The sequence below is a fragment of the Vulpes vulpes genome, chromosome 2 (genome assembly GCF_048418805.1).
Source record: "Vulpes vulpes isolate BD-2025 chromosome 2, VulVul3, whole genome shotgun sequence".
NCBI classification, from domain to species: Eukaryota; Metazoa; Chordata; class Mammalia; order Carnivora; family Canidae; genus Vulpes; species Vulpes vulpes.
This window is the reverse complement of record NC_132781.1, coordinates 82416679-82428079: the sequence shown is the minus strand read 5'-3', so window position 1 is coordinate 82428079 and position 11401 is coordinate 82416679.

Below are 11401 nucleotides of genomic sequence, written 5' to 3'. Positions count from 1 at the left end.
AGTTTTAACAAACTTGGCCTGATTAATACATAAGCTCAGCAAGAATAGTAATTGATCGTATAGATTCTTAAAATTTGCTTTGCTAGAACTTTTTATAAGAAATATCTTGATTGAACTTGCAGTAGCCTCTCAATGTCAGAAGCCAAGCCAAATATTTATCATCAAACTTGCCTGAAATACCTGTAGATCTGGACAAAATCCTCTTCTCAAGGTCCCCAAACTATTCTGAGATTTCCTGCTCTTACCAGGAAGTGACATTCTTTTCTCATCTGGTAAGGCTGCGGGAACTCTGTAAGCAAAGTATCAGGCTGACATTTCCACTGGGCTTTTTGGCTCCACAAAGGTATTTGCATTTTATCCTGAGAGCAGTGGTCTGCCACTGATGGATTAAGAAGTGAAATAATGTTATTCAATTTGTGTTTACAAAAGATTGTTCGTTCTAGCTACCCTATAAAATTTGTCCTCAACTTATTTTGTCCCCTGGAATATTAGGCATAAAGCTAATACTAATTATTAATTACATGAATAAAATTATTACTTTATTAATTATCTCTTAAGTGTTATTTCTGGCACTGGAGTTACAGCAAGGAACAAAGCGGACATGAACCATGCCCTTGTGAGTTTTGCATTTGACAGGATATGCTAAAGGATGTCCAGACTGTTGGAAATTCAGATGTGAACTCAGGATAGAAAGTATGGCTGCTGTTGCAAACTTGCAGGTCACTTTAATAAAAATGATAGTAGAAAGAAAGGGAGTCGTCATCAACTAATCTTTGTCTTAGATTTTTTTTTACCTAAATATAAAAACATAAAACAATACATCCCGGTCATATGCCTTTACATTGAATCAATTTTTCTAGGCATACTTAATATGAATCCACATAAAATTCCATTTACACGTCTGTGGTAACATGCTGAACAACATCTTGCACTAGCACTTGAAATGACAATGTCAAACACCTCTTGAATAATAGTTTGTGAGACAGATATATGGTGTTAGGATATGCTGTAAATATCTGGAGCTCTAACATATCATTACAGTACATAGATGGCTTTTAGTATGCTAGTATTTGATATGATTCAGATGAACAATTCAGTCCTTTTATACCAAATAACCAGTTATGTGCCATTTGTAATAGAAATAGTGCCCATATAACAATGAACAAATTAAAAAGATTGGAGATACGTATCTTTGCTATGGGTAGACCAAATTCTCAGCACTAACTCACATGTAGTTGCATAAAAAATGCTGTATAAAGTACCATATGGTTTCATTCATATGTGGAATTTAAGAAACAAAACAAATGAACATAGAGGGGAAAAAAGAAAGAGAGGAAAACCAAGGAAAAGACTCTGTAGAGAACAAAGTGATCATTACCAGAGGGGAGGTGGGCAGGGGGATGACTTAAATGGGTGATGGGGATTAAGCACCAGGTGTTTGATAAGGACCACGTGTTATATATGTGTCCAATCACTAAATTCTACTCCTGAAACTAATACTACACTGTTAAAAAAAAAAAAGAAAAAAGAAAGAAAAGAAAAGAAAAAAAAAGAAAAGAAAAGAAAAGAAAAGAAAAGAAAAGAAAAGAAAAGAAAAGAAAAGAAAAGAAAAGTAGGCTGATTTTGAAGTAGAGCTTTGTGTTCAATCAAGGACTTGACTGGTTGATGATAATAGTAATTAAATCTGCAAAATATATATTTTTTGTAAATTTACAAAAATAATGCCCACAGTTTTATGGTCTTATAAAATGATTAAAACAATGCCCTATAAATATGATCAAAACACAAAGTAATATGGGAAAATGTTTAACTTTAACTTTCTTATGTTACTTGGCTGAGTTATAATCATTTTTTATGCTGGGAAGGGAAATCCCTAAAAAAAAGAAAGAATGCGGAAGATCAGTTCACCTTATTAAATAATTACTGTGTGATTATGGCAGTATGGGAAGCATATCACATCAGCCACTTTGTACTTATCTGCATTTAAAAAGTGTCAGTGATACTCTCTTGACTTGTAGATGATGGATTGGGAAGCAGAGTAAATAATGGACTGGTAGCAGAAAAAAATATGTTAAATCGTATTTTGAATTACATATATGTGATGTCGAATACTTTTTTTTTTGAGAGAGAGAGAGAGAGAGCACAAGCATGGGGGTGGGAAGTGCGGTGGGAGTGGGGAGGAAGGGCAGAGAGAAGGGGAGAGAGAGAATCCCAAGCAGGCTCCATGCTCAGCACAGAGCTGTCACAGGGCTCCGTATCAGGCCCCTGAGACCATGACCTAACAGACTGAGACACCCAGGTGCCCCAGATGTCAAATACTTTTAAAAGGATTATATCCTGCATTGCATTTGAGATGTAGACTGACCTGCCTTAAATGTTCAATATTAGGCCCAGAGGTACACGAAGTTCATTACCACTTGACCCGTTTAAGAAAGACTAAATGCAACTCTCTGAAATCTGCCCATCTTTTAAAATTTTGTTTTGTTTAAAACTTCCATTTGTTTGATATTATCAGTAGTAAATGTCAGTACCCTAATTCTTTCCCTGATACGATAGGAAACTCATTGCTTTAATTGCTTCTGTAACATGGGTGAAATGAAAGCATTATGAGGACAGAGGCCGTGGGGCTTTTTTGTTGTGTTCACCACAATGTCACTGGCACCAAGGTGACAAATGCATATTTAGTGCTGCCTTAACTGTGTCAGTCAGATAACCTATGTTAGGAAAGTAACACGTAACCCCAGAAAACTCACTACCTTATAAAAGTAAAGACCCAGTTCTGATTTGTGCAATCTGTTCATTCTAGGCAACCGTCTCTCTACTCCCAGCCATCCATTCTTTGGAACCTCAGATAAGAAACAAGCGTCTCTCCGGAAAATTGTCAATTTTGTGATAGAGGGAAAGTGATGCAGCAAACTCTAAGCTCATTCTTAAATATTTTGCCTAGAAGTTTCACCCCACCTGATTGGTTAGAGTAAAACACATGGCGGTGTCTGAGTTCAACACGGTGTACATTTGTAACTTCCCCATGAAAAGGTCCTTACGGGAAGCAAACTGTAGTAATAGCCTATTGCACTGATTGACACTGTTCTTTGTCAGAGTCTCACTGAACAAAATCCACTTAGGACTGTGACTCACAAATTCTATTCTTCCAGTTTAAAAAATATATATATATTATGGTTCTGGAAACTGGACAATTTTTCAAAGGGATGAAGCCACAACGCATAAATTGTTCATCTGTTTTGTGTCACTAAATTCTCATGACCTCAAATGGGCTTGTTTCATGATTCAGTAAGCCCCGCCTTGTTTCAATCCTACTTGACCTGGATTTGATATCTGGCTTCCAAATTTTGACTTCCTGTGAAAGTCTTCTTATAGCCTTTTCTTGTGAATTCTATATTTATGACCAATATTCCTGTGAGAAAACTAGAGGATGTGTTTTTAAGTGTGGACTTTACCACTTATTAATTGCATGACCCTGAGCGAGGTCTCAGGTTTGTGATATTGAGCCCCTCATTGGGTCTGTGCTGGGCCTGGAGCCTGCTTAAGATTCTCTCTCTCCCTCTTCCTCTGCCCTTCCCTTCCTTCTTTCCTTCTTTCTCTCTTTCTCTCTCTCTCCCTTTCTAAAAGCAAATATATATATATATATATATATATATATATATAGAGAGAGAGAGAGAGAGAGAGAGAGAGAGCAAAGATATGTACATATTTTAAGAAAGAGAGAGGTTATTTAATTTTTACAGATGCAAAATAAAATAAATGTCAGCAGTGTTCCCACATTACAGAGTAAATGTCCATCATCGAAAGAGAGAGGGAGGAAAATCTGAATCCCTCACCCCTCCAAACTGGGATTTAGATTTTCACCATTTGCAAGTCTTTGGCCTATAGAAATTTGTTTCTTCCTTTGTAAAATATAAAGGGGCAGTGGTGTTACATGCTCTGCCCTGTCCAGGCTACCTCCTAGGGTGTCCGAGAATCTATCAAGAAAATACATGTGAAAGTTCTGTAAAAATGCAGTCAATTGTTACAGAAAGTTCAAACATTGCTATGCAGCTCACTGCATGGAGCAGACATTCAGTAGTTGTGGATTCATTTAAGAGTTCTTATTTTTACCTTCCAGGGCTCTCTATTGTGAATTGGCTGCCTCACCTGAGGCCATGTTTAGGAGCAAAAAAATCACTTTGGGCAGAAACTTGACCTAGAGTCTTGGGGCAAAAGAATGGCCCCTTCAAATGCTGCACTTATGGATGCCTTCACATACATTTGGGTAGCTTCTGTCAATCACTGGTTCTAATCCCAATCCATATGTGCTCTGTGAAATGCCCACTGGGCTCTAGTGAACACCTGTTCGGAGTCACCTCGACCTGCGTTGAAGAGATGAATCCACCTGTGACCAGGAAGAATGAATGTATATTCCTGTGCACTGAACCTCTTCCCTGGTTGTGGGGAGGAAGGAGGGATGTTGTCTTTAAATAGAAACTGGCTTGATGATAGATGCTCATATGTGGGGCTATGCTATCATATATATATATATATATATCCTATCCTATATCAGATATATATATATAGCAAATATATATATATAATTATATATATATATTATATAATTCCACTAATAACCATTTATTAGTTAACGAATTTCCTGACATTGCTTTTCCTTTGTAATTAATCAACACTGAGATTCCTTCCCATACTACTTATCAACACGGGTTCATATTTGAACGGATGGAGTCACAGATTCTATGAATTTATTAAACCTTTTTTGAATGGACAAAAATCTAAGATTTATACTTGACTGTTGCCATCCTTTAATTCATAACTTTGTTGAATTATCATAAATGGAAATGCTATTTTAGATTTCAAAATCTATGTATAGTCATCTATATTTCTACCACAAAATCTAAAGAACTAAAACAGTACATAACCATGGCAACTCAACTTTCACAAAGTCTGCTGCCGGCAACATCCTAAAGAAAAATATTTCCCCGTAAAGCCTGTTATATAGCATCTAGCAAAACAGAAGTCTGCATTCAAAGTAAAGCAGTTCTGACTTGAAACTAAGATTTCTGAAGTGGTTTGAAATACAGCAAAATGTCTTTATTTCTCCACACATTAGGAATGAGGCAATTAAAATGACACTGGCTTCCTTTTTCACTTCTCAGTGTAGTTTTGATGCCGTGATACGGAGATTGGCCTAGTACCTTCATCTAATATTTGCCAGCTCAACGTTTTTAGAATATTTTCATATTTCTTGTAGTAAAAATCCTGTTTTTTTTTTTACTTTTTTTCCTCCAGAAGAGTACATGTCAAAAAATTCAGTTTAGTTTGATCAAAATAATGGGAAATACATAAATTATTCTGCATGTTTTATGAGTGTAGAAAAGGCATTGAGATTTAACATGATGTATTTTTTAACAAATGAGATCCATAATCCTGAGTGCTTGTGTATGCCTTACTGCCCAAAGCTATTATTGAGCCAGTATTCACAATGTAGTTGGAATATAATTGTAAATGTTTATCTTAGTGAAGCACTTCTTATTTAAACATTTCCATTTTTCTTACTGCTGTGTCTCATCAATTAAACTGGTGTTATAAATGTTGTATGAAGTATTTTAAATGAACTTTTACTTTCTTAAACAATGGGCATGGATTTACAACTCAAACATTATTAAATCTTATAGCACATTCTTTACCACAGCCTTCTCTCCTTTCTCTTTCTCTCAAAAGGCAACTAACTTTGACCCTTTTGGTTTTCTTTTTTCTTATATATACATATATTTTCAATTCTTAATAAAAGATATAAACTACTGTTCTTTTTTTTTTTTTTTTTTTTTTTTTTTTTTTTTTGTTTAAAACGCTTGTGCACCAGGGCAATTTACTGTTATTTTTTTTTAATTAATTTTTATTGGTGTTCAATTTACCAACATACAGAAAAACACCCAGTGCTCATCCCGTCAAGTGTCCACCTCAGTGCCCGTCACCCATTCCCCTCCAACACCCGCCCTCCTCCCCCTCCACCACCCCTAGTTCGTTTCCCCGAGTTAGGAGTCTTTATGTTCTGTCTCCCTTCCTGATATTCTTTAATCAGCTATCAACATATCTACTGACTTCCTACAATGATAGAAAAGACGTCTCTTATTCTTGCTTTCATTTTGCTGCACAAAATGTAACTGTATTGCAATTTAAGCCTAAATCTATTTTTAGTGATCACACTATTATGCTTATATAAATATAGCTGAACATCAAAGTGTAATACGATGACATTATATTCTTTTTTTGTATTTCTTTGAGTTAATACTTGTCATTTGTATTAATTCTTATTAATTAATCTTATTTTATTGGAAATTTTTGGCTATTCCTCCCACACTTTCCAGTTGTACTTCAGTAGATGTTTTCACGAGGGTCATTATACAATGTAATCATCAGGTAATTTTTTTCCTTAGAGATAACTGAGATCTCCATTCTTCTATGTTACTGGTTTGTATCTAGGGCTATTTCATTATAATTTGACAAATATATTTGTCTTTCTCTTGAGTAGTTTATATTATTGTTGAGATCTTTTATTTTACCCTTTTGTTAGAACACTTCCTCTAGAATCTTCTGTAAAGCTTTCTTTAATCTTGGTTTAAATTTGGTGTCCTGGGATCTCTGTTTCACTATCTGTAGTAGTTCCCCGGGGCTACTGTAACAAAGTACCAAAAAGTAGGTGACTGAAAACAAGAGAAATTAATTCTCTCACACTTTGAAGGCTGGAAGTCTAAAACCAGAGTGTCAGTAGGGCCATACTACCTCTGCAAGTTTTAGGGAAGAATCCTTCTTTGCCTCTTCCTACCCTCTAGTGGCTGGGGTAATCTTTAGTGTTTCATGTCTTATTGACATGTTACCCCAGTCTCTGCCTCAGTCACCACATGACTTTATTCCGGTGCATCTGTGCCCATCTTCACATAGTCTTCTTATAAAGATAGCAATCATTAGATTTAGGGTTAACTCTTATTCTGTATGACCTCATCCTGATTTCATCTGCAAAGATAGGATTTCCAAATACATTTTCGTTGACTGGTACTAGCAGCTAAGACTTCAATCTGTCTTTTTAGGGGATGCAATTCAATCTGTACTTTTTTTTTTTTTTAAGATTCTTTTTTGTTCCATTGATTTTCTACGTACTGGTCTTTCTCTTGATATAATCTTTCATGTTTATGGAACAGAATTTTCAGAAGCGTCCCAAGAAATGGTGAAAACAAGTACACTTGTTGAGACATTACAAATCTGAAAATGAGCCTGCTGTGACCCCTCTGTTTATCCATTAAATTGTTGATAACTTACTCAAAGATGCTATACATATTTCTGCCAAAACACTTTTGCACTGGCCTTTCCTTTCTCCTGGAATACCTTTATCTTAAAAAGACATGTCTTGCTCTTTTACCTTTTTCATTCACTCATCACAGGTTATCAATGAGATAGTTTCTTTCAAGTGGCCACACTATGGGATATTTTAACCATAACTACCCAATGATCTTTACTGTTTACTCTTTTTTTTCTCTTAACATTTAAAACCATGTACATGTTAAAAGAAAAACTAAGACATAGCAACAATGTTAAGAGTTTATTTGAGCAAAAGTCTGTTCTAATCAGGAACCACCAAACTGAAAGTGATTAGGATCACTCCCAGATAGGAGACAGGGGGAAGATTTATCTAGAGGAAGTACAGAAGCAAAGAAAGGGAATTACTGATTGTCTATAGCTAAAACCATAGTCTCTTTTATAACTTTGAGACTTTTACAGGCCGAGATTTTGGTTTGCTAACTTAGGTTTCCATGACATCAGAGCCACATCAGTCTAATTAACTTATTAACATAGTATGTATTTTACTTATCTTTTTTATTGTTTTTTTTTCACTTCACTAAATATTAAATTCCATGAGGGCAGGATTTTATTTATTGCTTTGTCTTCAATTCTGTATTTCTAGTGTTCTGAAAGTCCCTACTGAATATGAAGAATCTGATACAGTCATTGAATGACACATCAAATGAATAAATAAATGAGTTCTATTTGCTAACATATAGTATGAATTTAAGTTTGTTTTTATTTTCTGTGCTAGATACTTGTCCTTGGTACTGTCAAATATGCTAGAATGCTAGAATGATTCAGATAATTATTCCCTTCCATCTATCTGTGGCTTCCATTACATGTATTGGACCTCCTGACAGGTCCTTTTATTTTTGTATTATTTTTATTTTATTTTATTTTATTTTATTTTATTTTAATTTTTAGTTATGTTTTTCTCTCTCAATTTAATTTCTTCAGCTCCATCTTTCTTTTACTAATGTTTTCCCCTTGTTTTCAAATTCTTGTTTCTCTAAATATTCCTTTAAAAAATCCTTTTCTTGTTTCAAGGAGGAAGTATCTTGTTTCATCTCTGTGAGAAATTGATGATAAATTTGTTGATATTTCCTTTTTCTTCTATATTTTTATTTCCTCTATTGTGCCTTCATTTAACTTATTCATTTTAGCCTCTGGATGTCTCTCTGTATTTAGAGAGGCTAAGTTGCTGATGGCAATCTTCTGAGCACTTTAATTGAACAGTGTCAACTTTTGGTTTCCCTATAGACTTTTGGGGGAAATCCTGATATTTGTGTCTTTAGATCTTTTGAGCTGGTCAGTTTCTTCGGCAAATGCTCTGCCAAGCTCCTGCCTGAAGGCCAGAGTCTGACAGGTGAGAGAAGATGCCTGTAAGTCTCAGAATTCAATATCTGTAGACCTGATTATTTCATTCAGGACTCGTGGTCTCAACTCTTACTGGTGCCACCCAGTCCAGAGACTGTACTGCCCTTTATTGAAAATAAGCCTCCTTCCATCCAATAGAGTGCCAGCACACCTAGATATCTAACTGCTTCTAAGTCCATTTTTCAACCTATGTTCTTTATTTTAGCATACCTTCACTCAAAGTTCTTTGATTTGTTGAGAACTTTGAATTATATACAACATGCAGGTCTTGTCTTTCTTGACAACTAAGGATTTGACTTGTAGGGGCTTAGTAGTTCAGTAATGCAAATCTATCTGCTTTACATCTTCCAAAATTTGGTTGTTGTATTCCTTGTTCATTCTTCTTAGTGGCTTTTTTACAATCACTTTGATAACTTACTCAAAGGGTTTAGGGGAACAAAATTAGATGCATGTGTTCAACCTATCATCTTTATCTAGAAGCTATCTGTTCTCTTTTAAATATGTTTACATCAGACTAGTATATAATTTTGTCATATTCAGAAAGATGTATCCACATATTAAGCAGTAAATACTGTGAATGATAATAATACACATTGCAATACCAAATAGAGTACTGTTTAATGCACTAATATACCATAGCTCATTTGCTCTTTAGCTCAAGTCTTCTAAATAAATAAAATGAGTAATGCCAACATTTCTGCTAGAGAACATAGAAAACTGAGAGTCAGCAGTATTAAGTAGTGGACCGAGGATCAGTTAGGCACCAAAGTAGATGACAGTTCTCATGATCTCAAATATATAATTGACCTTTGAGCAGGAGGTTAGGGGCACCAATCTTTCATGTAGTCGAAAATCCATATATAACTTGATTCCAAAAAAACCTTAACTACTAATAGCCTACTGTCGGTGAGAAGTCTTACCAATAACATATGCAGTCAGCTAACACATATTTTGTGTTATGTGTATTGTATATTGTATTCTTACAATAAAGTAAGGTAGAGAAAAAAGTGTTATGAAGAATATCATAACAAAGAGAAGATAAACTTACAGTACCGTACTGTATTTACTAAAATAAATATGCATATAAGTGGACCTGTGTAATTCAAACCCGTTATTCAAGGGCCAGCTATAATACCTTTTTTCCATTATGTAATGAACTTAAAAGTCTTCTAATATTTGTTGTAATTTTCAGGAAATCATTCCGAATAAATATATAATTTGTTACATAAAATTATTGTCTAGGATAAAATTGCTTTTCATGCAATTTCCCCAGCAATTAATTATATATATTTTAGCCATTACTTGTCTCTCTAGAAAAAGTCCCTGTTGCAGAGCATCAAGAACTCCTGTGCACAAGATTTATTTTTCTTAATAAAAAGTGTGCAGCTGCATAAAATTTTAACCTGTAGAGATTTCTGAATTAATGGCTTGTAATAGTAGACATTAAAAACTATGTCCAGGAACCCTGAAGTCTCTTACAGAGGTGTTTGCTTATAGTTCAATATCATTTTGTCAGAGAAGCTGATTCACTGTAATACAGAAAGACACCAGAATCTTACATAGGGTTTTATCTTTTTACAATTTCTTCTGTTACAATATATCTTACTATTCTATCACCAAATATATGTGTCTGTGTGTATATGTGTGTTGAAATTCAATCCTAGTACTCTTTTAAAATTTATAAGGATATAACTGAAGGATATTTTAATGGAGATATTGTCATGATATCTGTCTGTATCCCATTGGTCCAATTGACATCAAATTCTTTATATGACATTAGATTGAAGGTACAGGATATGGCGTGAATAAATCATCTAACAATGATCAGAAAGTATAGATTTTGAATTCCTTGGCTGGAGTTGGTAGGAAGGAGCATAAGGAAATGCATGCTTTTTCAATAAACTATAATGTGTTACAACATAGAAGACAACCAAAGGTTTTTGGAAAAAACAACCAACCAACCAACCAATTTTGATATCATTTTTTTTAAATGAAGGTGATTCTATTGTTTACCCAAAATAAGGTGATAGAAGTTCAATGCTGGTGTATCAATAAATACAATCAATCATATACTAAAGCATTAGTAATATCCAACAGAAAGTACAACTGAAAAAAAAGACAGTAAAATCAGTAATGAATTGGGGAACAGTACTAACAGTATATTTGCTATGAATTAAAACAAAATATATTAAAAACTTTTAATTCCTTAATTAAAATAAAGAGGCTTATCTACTAACCTATTTGTTGAATAGAATCTAAAAGCACAGAAAATAAAGGAGAAAAAGACATACATATTATAAAAGTATGTATAATTTATTAAAAATAAAAATATTCTGTACAAAAATACAAAACTGAACAAAAAAAATCCCCAAAGAATGAAGTTGAAAAGAATAACAGCAGATAGGAAGAAATAATCATGATATACACAATTGACAAGAGTATTTAGAAATTTGAAGCCTAGAATAAGAGTGCATGGGTGTTTTAGTTGGTTAAGCATCTGAGGCTTGATTTGGGCTCAGGTCATGATCTCAGTATCCTGAGATGGAGCCCCACTTTGGGCTCTGCACTCCACGCAGAGTCTGCTTGTCCCTCTCCCTCTCTCTTTAAAATAAGTAAGTAAATAAAATCTTTAAAAATAAATAAATGAAAAATAAAGCCTAGAATACTTAAGGAA